The following is a 9,381-nucleotide window of genomic DNA, read 5'->3' as shown; positions in this document are numbered from 1 at the left end:
TGGAGATCATGAGACCACGTGAAGACTACACAGTTGCTTGAACATTGCCCCACTTCTGTACCGGGAATATCAATATCACAGGAGAGTTAAATGTGAGGACAGAGGTTGTGGGAAGCTTGAGCCATAAAACCAGTGTTAGCTGGGAGCAGGGTATGGGAGATGTGTGTGGGAGGGGCAAAGAGAGGGAATTGGACTAGATGCTAGGAAGGCAGTGTGAGGGTGGGAACAACACAAGCACTGCAGGGGTGAAGCACTGCAAGGGTGAAGCACTGCAGGGGTGGGCCCCTGGGCCCCCCCCCCAGTACCAACACTTGATCTGTTACCTGAATACTCTAATCATATCTTTTGGATAAACTATGTGTCTGTCAAATCTTGCTTTAATGCTTAGCCCCCAAATTAAGCTGGACTAGGAAGAAGGATTGGCCATCCACTTATGAAGTAACAGATCTTCAAAAACCCTATGTACAACAGAGGACACTTAGAATAGACTAACATATATGGCACCAGAGGCTGAATTTTCATATTGGAAATACAAAGAAGTTGTCAATCGACCCTCATTATTGGAACATGGAATGTGAGAAGTATGAATGTAGAAAAATTGGAGATTGTTAAGGAAGAAATGGAACTCATAAATGTTGACAAACTGTTCACTGGTGAAATGAAATGGATGGCATGGGACATTTTTAATGAGATAATTGTATGATCCCCTGTGATGGAAATGAAAAGGTGAGGAAAAAAAACAAGGTTGCATTCATAGTTAAAAAGATCATTTCTAGATCCATCATGAAATGCAATATTATGAGTGATAACATAATAGTCATACACATACAAGGAAGATCTGTTAATACCACTATCATTCAAATGTATGCACAAACAACCAGAGCCAAAGAGGAGGAAATAGACGACTTCTATCAACTGTCGCAATCAGAAATAGATCAAACATGCATAAAGCTACAGCAGTAACTGGAATGCAAAAGCTGGGAGCCAGAAAGAAAGATCAGTCGTAAGGAAATGTGGACTTGGTGACAGAAATTAGGCTGGAGACAGAATGATAGAATTCTGTACAATCAATGTTTTATTCATTGCAAATACCTTTTATTAATAAAACACAAATGGCAACTATACACATGGACACCTGATGGCCTACATAGGAATAGGATTGATTACATCTGTGGGAAAATCATTGGAAAGGCTCAATATCAGCAATGAAAACTAGGCCAGATGTTAATTGTGGATCAGATCATCAAGTACTCATGAAAATTCAAACTAAAGAAAACAAAAAAGTAATCCTGAAGAACCAAAGTTTGACCTGAGTCTATTCTCCAGGATGTAAAGACCATCTCAGGAACGAGACTGAGGCTTTGCATACTAATAAATGAAGAACAGATGTGCTGTGGCAGGATATCAAAATGGCATTTATGAATAATGCAAAAGATCATTACAAAGATGGAGAAAGAAGAAAAGACCAAAATGGATGTCAGAAGAATCTGAATATTGCACTAGAGCACTGAGAAGCCAATGCAAAGAGAAGAAATCAAGAAGTTAAAGACTCAAACAGAAAATTTCAAGGGGAAGCGCGGGAAAACAAAACAAAGCATTATAATGATATGTGCAAAGAGCTGGAGTTGGAAAATCAAAAGGGATGAACTTGCTTAGTATTTTTTGTATTCTTTTCTCTAGTAATAAAACCAGTAATTAAATGTGACATGTAGTCATTCATCACTCTTTAAAGGTGTATTGAATGAGAAATACTATCCTAGGAAACACAGAATATGAAAATTAAGCTATAATTATTTCCTTATAATAGTTACTCTAATAAGAGAAATACAAATTAAAAATTACAATATGGTAAAACTAATTCTGTTTTAGAATATGTACAATAATAAAAGCTACAAAGTTACATGTGAAGTGAATCTTAGGATGAATTTCAAGCAGGAGGATGTTAGATATTTCAGGGGAAGGAAGTAGCATATTCTTGGGTACAGAAGACTGAAGGGAACTGGGAGAACAGAAATAAATTTAGGATGCTCCATTTTCAGAAGAAAGTATATAGTGACATGGGGAAAAAAACAAAGGTAAGATTCTTACAGGCATTTTCTATCCCAGAAATGCTAGTAAATTGAGAAATTATTCCACAGGAAATGCTGTATCAGAATTTATTTTAAAAATATTATCAATATCACTTTCTTTCCTCATATATGTACATGTGAAAGTCGGTCAAAAAGAAATATGTGCTATGAGACTCTTACTCTCAAAGTCATGGGTTTGATTCCCATATTGGATGTAGCTTAGTATTTCTTAAGCTGAAGGAACTGAAGAACAAATTCAAGCCTTGAGTTGTAATACTTACAGATGTTGTAGGCAGAATGTCGAATGAACCAGGAAGCATCAAAAGAAGATGGAAGGAGTACATGGAGTCACGATATAAAAAAATAATTGGATGACTCAGAAGAATTTCATGAAACAACATGTAATCAAGAGCCAATGGTGATGAAAGAGGATGTTCAAGTGCTCTGAATGAATTGACAAAAAACAAGGCCCCAGGAATTGACTACATTCAAATTGACATATTTCAATAAACAGATACTGCTCTGAATGGACTTACCAGGTTGTGCCAAGAAATCTGGAGAACAACCACTTAACTAACCACTTAGAAGAGACAAATATATATTCCCATTCCAAAAAATGTGAGATGATAGAGTGTGGAAATTATCAAACAATATCTTAGTATTGTGTACAGGCAAAATCCTGTTAGGAATTATAAAAAAAAAAAATGAGTGGTGCAGCACAATATGAAAATTTTGCACCAAAGTTACCAAGTTTTAAACTCACCAGAAATGTGAGCAACAAATTTTCATCTCCACAAAATATATTAGAAACTTCTAACTTGCTTGATTGTTTGATGTTGTTGCTTCCTGTCAGTTGAATCGACCCATAGCTGACCTTGGGTGGGTTTTCAGAGGCAGTTAATTGCATGGGACGAGATTGCCCTGTCTTTTCGGTGGAGCAGCTTGTGGACTTAAACAAGGGAGCCTTCAAGATTACAGCACAACATTTTTGCTATTAGGCCACCAGAGTTCCAAAAATTATATTAGAAAGTAATATTTTTTTAAAACAGTATATTATAAAGTAATATACAAGCAATATACTCTACAAAAATTATTAGAAATTTCTAACTTGCTTGACAGTTTGATGAGATAAAATAATTTTGTTTTGGTATGTTAATTGAAAATGTCTTATTGTTGGAACAAAATTAGGTCAAAAGTCCAAAAAATGCCCAGATATCCTTACCCTGGATGACATGATGAATAGATATATGTTGATTATATAAATAAATTCTTATATTTTAACAAAAAATTATTTATAAAATTAACTGTTTCTTAAACAGATAGCCCTCTCTCTCTAGCCAGAAAAAGTTAGTACAAAATGATAAGACAATGTAAAAGAATTTTCAGTTTGAAAATGTTACTGGTAATTTTAGTAATATGACTTTTCTATGATTGTTGTTGTTTATTGTGCACCGTTGAATTTGAACCAGGCCATAACTGACTCAGAGGCAGTTAATCTCAGGGGAGGAGACTGCCCACCTTTCTACCCTGAGGCAACTGGTAGATTTGAACCACATGCCTTTGCTATTACAACTTTGATAGCACAACTTCCTACCTTTAGACCACCAGAGTTCCCTGTTTTTGCTGATTGATGATTAAGACTATTTAAAAGAGACAGAAACAGGCAGACCATTTCTTACATGAAAGTTATGCATTTTAGCTTGACATTCTTACTTTACATAGAACAGACAAAAATAAACACAAACTAGTGAAAGTAATACTAAAAGGAAGACAGGCAAGTAATTTGTTTTCAACCAAACTCAGTTATGTGTTTTCCAGATTTCAAATTGTTTGGCTTCAATTAACCAACACCCTACCCCTCAAGCCAATCTTCTATTTTGGCAGACATCAAAATCTAGAGATGAGATGGTAAACAGAATTTTGCTTTTATTTTTTAATCAAGTATTTTCTTAAGTTATTTTTCTGGCTTAATTCTTATTGCTATCATTATTGATCTAAACTATTATAATAATATGAGGTTTATTTCCAAAATTTACATATGAAGAATTTTCTAACAAATCAGATCTTTTGTTCAGATGTATTTGTTCTTGAAAAATAACCGACATTTCCAAAAAAGGCAGCTGAAATGATTTTCGAAATGGCTGAAAATGATATAGCGTAACTAATGGAAACTAAGAAAGCAGCATTTTTTAATAACTTGAGTGTAAAATAACCAGAAACAGACATATTGCATTTCCTTTAAAATTATTTGTGTTTTGTTTTGTGTTAAATCAAGGAAGAAGTGTTGAGCAAAATATTTTTTTGTTGTCTGTTGAAATGTTGAAGAATAAAATACCCTGTTTCTATTTATCTTAAACCAATTTTCAAGCAGAAATAATCTTGCATCTAAATTTTCCTTTACAAAGAGTGCCAAATTATCCTTTCCTTTTCTCCCTCTCTTCTTTGCTTCTTTCTTTCTTTTTTAAAAAATATTACTTTTTCTATCTCTTGAGAACTGAACTTTTTAAGTAGAAGTTTTCTGGAAATGATCTCATGACCAGTTTGTCTTTGTTGTTTGTTATGTGCCATCCAGTCGACTGTGACCATATCAGCTCTGAATCCTTCTCTATCTTAAACCAGTGCCACTAATCCCAACACACCAATCTCTATTGCCTCAGCTATTGTGTTAATCCATTTCATCTGTGGTCTTCTTCTCTTGACTTGTTACTCCACCATTCCGAGCATGATGTCTTTCTCTAGGACCAGTATTTCCTAGCAAAGTGCCCAAAGTATGTGAGACAGAACTTCAAAATCCTAGCCTCCAAGGAGAAACTTGGTTTCATCCTCCCCAAGGCAGACTGATTTGGTTTTTTGGCAGTCCATGGTACATTGGAGACAATTCTCCAGCACCACAACTCAAAGGCATAAATTCTTTTGTCATCATTAGTCATTGTCCAGCTCTCTGAAGCATAACAAGTAATCATGAAGACCATGCCCTGGTTTAGGAGCACCTTAGTCTCTAGACTGACATTGCTACTTTTCAGTACTTTGGAGATGTCCCTGACAGCAGATTTTCCTAATGTGATGTGTCTTTTGATTTCCTGACTGCTGGTATTTTGTCATTAGAAAATTTTAAGTAATTGTAAAAAGCAAAAGTATGTGATTTTATTATAATCTCAAGTTATAATCTTGATTTTTATTTTTTATGTTGGTGAATAAATCACATTGGTCTTTGTTTTACCAAAATTTTGCTTCTCTCTTCTTTCAGTTTTTTTCTAAATTTTTATTTGCTTTTAAGTTTTTTGTCTTATTTTTAGGTTTGCTTTAGTTGGGACAAATCTATATTATATGTCATTATTTTATCTTCAATCTTTTTCATATAATAAACCTATACTGAGAGCATATTTATGAAGTATACCCATCAATTTTTGCCATTTGGTCATATTTTAACAGGAACTTTTACTATCAAAGTAAAATAATCCTGATTAATCCTGTAGTTACAAGAGAAAGCATTCACTGAAAGCAAATCACTCACTATGATTGAGTAGATTCCAACTCATAGTGAATTTTGATTAGGTTTTCAAGGCTCTAAATCATAACAGTAAGATACTCCCCATCTTTTACATAGGAACTATGCATGGATTTGACCAGTTGGGAACCCACAGTTAGTAAGCAGCAGAACTCCCTGTAAACTACATCATCAGAGTTTCCTTCTAAAATACAATAGATCTGTTTGAAGAATACTTTTTACAAGTACAATATTTTATTATGTTTCATATAACACACAAATACTACCCATAATAAAATTAATGTGATGCGGAGGCTAGATTATGATTTATATTTAACCCAAAAGTGATAATAATTTTGTTGTTTAAGTAAGCCTTTCATTTATGTATTGCATAGAGCAAATATTTTTACATTTGCTGTTGTTGCTTTTTGTTAAGTGCCATTGAGCTGTAGATGACTCATATTGACCTTAAAAACGAAAGACCTGAACACTTGTATAACTTTGGTCATTCCTCCATGTTCATAGAGTTTCCCAAGGAAAGGCATTTCAGAAGTAGATGCCATTCCTGCTTCCAAGTTGTTTTAATAGGGAAGCTCCACCAAACACTGTTCACCATGGGTAACTATTAACACATTTGGCACATCAGTATCACAGCGTTTTGCATCACAGCAACCACGAGTTACCTCTGTGCAGTAATGCACAGGGCAGTGCTATACCATTTACCAGAATGTTTGACAAAAAACAGTTTAACATTTAGCATCTGTAACCTGATGGCAAGAACCTGTATTGCAATCCCAAAGGCAGTTAGAGGTCACCGCCTTTACAACCTATATGCAGAACAGATATCTGGGAGGCTGGGCTGTATGAGGAGAAGCCTGACATCAGAATTGGAGGAAGATTCATCAACAATCTGCATTATGCAGGTGACACAACCCTATTTGCTAAAATTGAGGAGGACCTGAAGCATTTCTGCAGAAGACCAACGACTGTAGCCTTCAACATGGATTGAGGCTCAATATCAAGAAAACAAAGATTCAGTACTGGGGCAATTGGCAGCATCAGGATGGATGGTAAAGAGATTGAGATTGTTCACAGATTTGGTTTGCCTGACGCTACAGTCAATATTCCTAGCACCAGCAGCCAGGAAATTAAAGGAAGTATTGTGATGGGAAAGTCTGTTGTTAGGGACCTTTCCAAAATATTGAAGAGGAATGGTGTCACTCTGGAGTCTAAAGAGTGCCTGAAATAGGCCATTGTCTTTGTAATCATTTGCTATGTGTCAGAGAGCTGGACAATGACTAAGGAGGAGAGAAGGAGAATTGATGCCTTTGAGCTGTGGTGTTGGAGAAAAGTGTTGAATATACAGTGGACTACTAAGAAAACAAACAGGTTCATCCTGGAGAGGGTTAAACCAGGCTGTTTTGTTGGAGGTAAGAATTCTGAAGCTTCATCTGACATACTTTGGACATGTTGCAAGGAGGTACCAGTCCTTGTAGAAGGACGTCATGCTTGGGAGGGTGGAGGGACAGTGAAAGAGATGAACACCCTTTCTGAGGTGGATTGATTCAGTGACGGGAGTAATCAGGGTAGGTGGTCGGAGACAGTAAGATTCGCACAGGATAGAGCAGGGTATAGGGTGTTGTACATAGGGTCACTATGAGTTGTACGCAACTCTACCACAAATAACAACAACAACAATAACAACAAGAAGTTAGGAATGATTAGGAAAAAAACATATTTGCCTTCAAATAAATGGAAAAAGACAGTAAGAACCTGAAACAACATGATTGCTTGTATCATCACAGATAAATACTTTACTCCTAATTAACATTGTCTTCGATTATTCCAATATGCATCTACTCTTAAAATAACCAGTGTTGGTCCATCATCCATTACACAATTGTTGTTGTGTACTATCATGTCAGAACAAATCCATAGTTGATCCTTCAACTGGTTTTCAGAGGCAATTAAATCTACAGGCAGATATTTCCCATTGTTCCCTGGCAGAGCAGCTGGTGATTTTAGACCATGTGCCTTTGTGATTGCAGTGCTCTTTCTTGCCACTAGGCCACCAGAGCTCCCTGTTACAATCTCAAGTATGAATTTTAATAGCATAACAGTTGGCTGTGTATTGAAAGCCTTCCCACAATAAGTACCGTAGTTTGTACACTTAAGACCCTCTCTTTTAATACTATGTAACTGCCAGATATTTAGTTGTTCAAATACAGAATTAAAAATATTAGCCTTCTGAGAATCCTCAGAAATTGCTTCTCAAATTTAAAAGTGATAAGCCATAATATGTATGGAGTAGCTTCATAGTGAAAAACTTATCAAAGCAATTTCCCTAATACATACAACTTAAGCTGGGTTGGTTTCAAAATCTTTACCTCAGGTTAGTTAACTAACAGAGAAAGTAGTCATCTTTGTATGAAATGCTTAGCTTTTATGATTACAATTCTGACACTTGTAACTCTACTCTGTCAAGATACAGTTATGTAACATGTTGAATAATTTTGCAAACAATTGTCAGAGCTGTAAAATAACCTTAGGAATATTTTAAAACCATTATATGTTAATAAAGCACTATATTTCACCAAGAAAATGAATTGGTGTAAACTACGTGTTGTTGTTGTTGTTGTTATGTGCCGTCGAGTCGCCTGCGACTCATAGCGACCCTATGTACAACAGCCCTAAACTCCGCTCTGTCCTGTGCCAATCGCACTGTCTCTGACACTCCCATCCCAATTATCCCAGTCACTGAATCAATCCACCTCATAGAGGGCCTTCCTCTCCTGCGCCGTCCCTCCACCCTCCCAAGCATGATGTCCCTCTCTAAGGACCGGTCTCTCCTCACAACATGTCCAAAGTAAGTTAGACGGAGCCTCAGAATCCTTGCCTCCAAGGAGCCACCCGGTATAACCCTCTCCAGGACAAATCTGTTTGTTTTCCTAGCAGTCCATGGTATTCTCAATACTCTTCTCCAGCACCACAGCTCAAAGGCATTAATTCTCCTTCTATCCTCCTTGATCATTGTCCAACTCTCTGATGCATAACAGGTGATTGCGAAGACCATGGCCTGTACCCTTTTGTTGTCATTAATTGCCATCAAGTTAGCTCTAACTCTTATTCCACTAATACCATGACTAATCCTGTGGATCTTCACAATTTCTACTCTACTTCAACCCATTGTTGCAGTCAATGGCTTAATCCATTATGGTGAAGTTCTACATCTCTTTCACTGATGCTCTGTTTTTCCAAGCTTGATGTCCTTTTTAAAGGACTTGCCTTTGTTTACAACATGCCCAGTTGGTGTGAGACAATGTATTATAATATTTGCTTGTAAAGAGCAATCAGTCTTCACTTCTTCCAAGAAAGATTTGCTTGAAATTTTTTGGTAATTCATAGCCTATTCAATATTTTTCACTAACGCCACCATACAAAGTCATTTATTTTTTTCTTCATTCTTACGTATTCATTGTCTATCTTTCCCATGCATATGAAGCAATTTAAAGTACAGTGGTTTGGGAACTTACATCTTAGTCTTTAAAGTTACATTGTTACTTTCTAGAACATTAAGAAATCATTTGTTACAGTATTATTTTAAATCTGATTTATCTGAATGAAAATATACAAATATCAATAGATTTGTCAGACAATTGTTTATAGCCAATAATTACCATTAATTAATGTAATTAAATTATTATAATGTCTACACAAACCCTGCTTGCTGAAACTGAGGAGGACCTCATGCACTTGCTGTGAAGCGTCAAGGACTGCAGCCTTCAGTATGGACTGAGGCTCAATATCAAGAAGACAAAGATTCTC

This window comes from Elephantulus edwardii, unplaced genomic scaffold (genome assembly GCF_000299155.1).
Source record: "Elephantulus edwardii isolate Elephantulus edwardi_28Jun2011 unplaced genomic scaffold, EleEdw1.0 scaffold00058, whole genome shotgun sequence".
Taxonomy (NCBI): domain Eukaryota; kingdom Metazoa; phylum Chordata; class Mammalia; order Macroscelidea; family Macroscelididae; genus Elephantulus; species Elephantulus edwardii.
Note: the sequence above shows the minus strand (reverse complement) of the source record.